Below are 4,573 nucleotides of genomic sequence, written 5' to 3' on the forward strand. Positions count from 1 at the left end.
CCCCCCCCCCCCCCTCCTCAACATGAAAATAATATAAAAAGAAAAAAACGCCACCAAAATTCCAAACTCAAGTGTTACGTCAAACCGCTTCAAACTTTCGACAAAAATTAAATTTGGTACTCAAAATGCCAAAACGGAAACCCTGTACCCAATTCGAAGAGGGGGGGGGGTGTAGGGGGAGGGGGGCGTGAAAAGAGGCGGGTAGGGTATATTGCGGGCTGGCAAGACGGCAAAATCCGACACCTTTATCGTGTTCAAGTATTCACTATCACGAATATCTCACGATCCGTCCGTCCGTCCGCCTCCACAACAATAACAATAACATCAACAACCATAACACCACGAACAACAACACCATGTCCCAACAAAACATCTTTTATCTTCAGGAAAGTATAGATAGAATGCGCTTGGCCAAGGAGTTCACAACATTGCCATCCGGAAGTATAACGGCCCAACACACAAACTCTGTGTAACCATGAACTTTTATAGTCTGGTTAATACAGTTTAGTGAGAACAACTCACAAACGCGGATGGCAAAAACAATAACAAAGGCCTGAGTGACGTCATCTGCATACTATCTATAGATAGTTCGAAGATAATAATAATAATAATAATAATAATAATAATAATAATAATAATAATAATAATAATAATAATAATAATAATAATAATAATACTTTATTGCATCCCAAAAAGGAAATTTTTTGTACAGACGTGTTATAATTTACACAATAAGATAAAAATACAATGGAAATAGGATGTATATATAAAAAAAGGAGCAGCTCTATGCCCAGAGCTGCGCTTTATAATATGAATAATTTCAACACTGTAAAATAGTTAAAACTGTCACTATAAATTGAAAATTGAAAAGATTGCAAAACAAGTAAATTAATAAATTAATATTTATATTTTTAAAAAGTAAAAATGAGAAATAATTATATAAAATGATTATTGCTTGTTGTTATAAAGCCTAATACTGGACGGCAGAAAAGATTTTCGGTGTCTCTCTGTTTTGGTTGAAATAGAGAAAGGGCGACCACTTCTTTCTGACATAATAACTGATGGTCTTAGTGGATGATACGGTCATTTAATATTTTAGTTATTTTATTTATACAAAATTTCTCGTATAAAAGATCTACATCGTCAACATCATTTATATAGCGTTTAATGGATTTTTTAATATTTGAATTTATTTTGTTCCTTTCCACTGCTAAGCAATTGCCTCCCCAAGCTGTTATACAAAATGACAAAACACTTTCAATTACTGCTCTATAAAATAATGTGCAGAGGGTTTTATCTATTCTAAACTGAGAGAGTTTTGATAAAAAATATGTACGTCTGCACATCTTATGCCTAATTATTTTCAAGTGTTCATCCCACTTGAGCCTGTCATCAATCGTTACACCAAGGTATTTGTAGTGAGGAACTCGCTGGACGAATTGGTCCTTTAATTTTAACGGTTCTATCGGTTCCTTCACTCTCCTAAAGTCAATCACTAGCTCCTTTGTCTTGCTTATGTTAAGCTCTAGGTGGTGGGCATCACACCAAGACACAAATCTATCAATTTCTTGCCTATAAGCCACTTCGTTGCCATTTGTTATGAGGCCTTGAAGAGCGGTGTCATCTGCAAACTTTATTAAAGGTACACTCAGGTTTTGACTTCTACAGTCATTCGTGTATATTGTGAATAATACAGGGGACAATACACAACCTTGAGGAGCACCAGTATTTGTAGTTATACAGGCAGATTTGTTTTGTCCTAATTGAACATATTGTGCTCTCTCCGTAAGAAATTCGAGCACCCAAGCAATTATATACTTGTTTAAATTCAGACTAGTCAATTTTTGAACAACCAACTGAGGTTGCATTGTATTGAACGCTGAAGAAAAATCTGCAAAAAGCAATCTGCAATAGCTCCTAGCGTGATCTAGTTGCCTGTAGATGTTGTTTGTAAACAGCAAAATGGCATCCTCTACGCCACGTCCTGGTTTGTAAGCAAATTGATGACGTCACTCTGGTCTTTGTTATTGTTTTTTTTTTTTTGCCAACCACTTTCATGACTAAATCTCACTAAACTGTATTAACCAGACAATAAACGTTCATGGATACACACAGTTTTGTGTGTTGGTCCGTTATACTTCCGGATGGCAATGTTGTGAGGTTCTTAGCCAAGCGCATACTATGTATAGATAGTTTGAAGTTGACGTCACACAGGTCTTTGTTAATGTTTTTTACCGTCCATGTTTATGAGTAATTGTCACTAAGCTGTATTAGCCAGAAAGTTACTCATAGTTTTGTGTGTTGGTCCGTTATACTTCCTGATGGCAATATTGTGAGCTTCTTAGCCAGTTGCATGCTACCTATAGATAGTATGTCTAAGAAGCTCACAACATTGCCATCCGGAAGTACAACGGACCAACACACAAAACTATGTGTAACCTAAATCGTTTATATTCTGGTTAATACAATTTAGTAAGGGTTACTCATAAACGCGGATGGGGAAAACAATAACAAAGACTCGAGTGACGTCAACTTCATTCTATCTATAATATATAAAAAGTGTTCTCGTGTTGTTTGTGCCGTATTACCACCGGCACCAGCCAACCGTGATTATTGGCGGGAGTCGATGGGGAGGGAAGACAAGGGACGAGGTTTTAGGGGAAGATCGTATCGGAATATTGTCATTATCAAAATATCGATATGATGTATCGGATTCAGATATCGCATTGTATCGATAAAAGCATAACGATAAAAAAAAAAAAAAAGAAAAGGGATATTAAAGTTGTTTACGGAGAATGCTGATAAAAATTCATTATCTTCTTCGTATCGTAAACTTTAATATATTTGTTTTGGTTTAAGATTAATTATTTTCTCGTTATTTCCTCGCATGTCCCCCCGCCATGTTTGAGATTGCTTGCCAAGATGAGGGTCATTTTAATCGATCGACATTGAAAGGACGAGTTTTCTGGCCCAAATTTTACATACGTGTTTTTTTCATCCAGAATTCAGCATAATTTTAAATTAAATTGGGCTTTTTATTTATAGCGCAATATCAACTAAACGTTCTCAAAGCGCTTTACAAGGGGTACCTGACCGACAGCGAAAGGTAACATGAAAAACGAGACATGACGCCTGTTAGGCGATATGACATTTATTTTCGACAGAGACAACGCTGTCGGCGACCAGGTACTCATTTTACACCTGAGTACGGTGAGAGAATTTTTTTTTAGTAAAGAGCCTTTTCCAAGGACTCAACTATGCGCAGAGCAATGCTCGAACCCTGGACCTTCCGATCCGTAAGCGAGTGTCATACCACAAGACCACATAGCCTCACATAGTTATGACCAATTGTCTCGAAGTGATATTACGGCGGGGAAATATTTTTGTTGAAAACTGAATTTAGAGTCAAAATCACTGAAATTACAAAATTGTATTTATTTTTTTACATTTGTCTGCCACTGTGTCGTGCACGACATTTTAGACTTTTATCTGACACTAGTCATGCCTAGTTCCTGCTTTGTGCGGTTACTAGGTCTAGTGGTATGATACTCGCTTTCGGATAGGAAGGTCATGAGTTCGAGCCTTGCTCGACGCATAGTTGATTGAGTCCTTGGAAAAGACTCTTTACTCGCATTCTCTCACCGTATTCAGGTGTAAAATGAGTACCTGGCCGTTAACAGCGTTGTCTTTGTCGCAAAAAAATTGTAATATTGCCTAACAGGCGTCGTGTCTCGTTCTATATGTTACGTGTTGCCGTTGGTCAGGGACCAATTGTAAAGCGCTTTGAGCACATTAGGTAGATATAGCGCTATAAAAAGGCTCAGGTTTTCTTTTCCTAATTTGTAAATTTGAAAAGAAAAATGGAGCTACTCGATGTGCGCTTATTGACAGGTCAGATAACCCAATTCATTTAGGGCCCATTGTCGTCATGGAAATCTAAAGAACCTGACGCTGTGAACAACGCCATACCACGTTATCTCATTCGTCTGTAGTGTTTCATTCATCCTATTTTGTTGATAAAGGGGAAACCCGAAACGTCCATTTTATCTGTTTTCGTATATTAAATTGAAGCTTACATTCAATTAATTTCACATTGTTATTTATTTTACATTCTATTTTGCAGCAATTCGAGTGGTTAGACAAATTAACGAAAGTAATGAATGATTTGCCCTGAGGGTCTACGGTTCGAGGCCTGTTCCTTGAGGCGTCCCCACTAAGAGCATTAGTTATTGTTTGTTTGTTTTTTTTTTTTTTGTTTTTTTTAAATCGCTTTCCAGATCATAAAATATTGATAAGTCGTTTTAGAAAATTTCACGTGGTATCGATATTAAAAATGTATGGTATCGCCCAGCACTGGTGGAGACGCCATCAGGTTGACGGGGCGTGGCGAATCTAAATGACGCTGTACGACTACTGCTGTCCCTTCAAACTGTACGATGAAATAGCTGGAAGTGTAGATGAATCAAATATGTACATTTATATTGTGCATTTGTGTGGTTTCATTATGATCAATATGCTGTAAATGGTAGAGATAGAATGACTTTGGCGTCACTCGGGTCTTTGTTATTGTTTG

The sequence above is a fragment of the Berghia stephanieae genome, chromosome 8 (genome assembly GCF_034508935.2).
Source record: "Berghia stephanieae isolate SIO BIC M18660-M18661 chromosome 8, UCSD_Bste_1.3, whole genome shotgun sequence".
Classification (NCBI taxonomy): domain Eukaryota; kingdom Metazoa; phylum Mollusca; class Gastropoda; order Nudibranchia; family Aeolidiidae; genus Berghia; species Berghia stephanieae.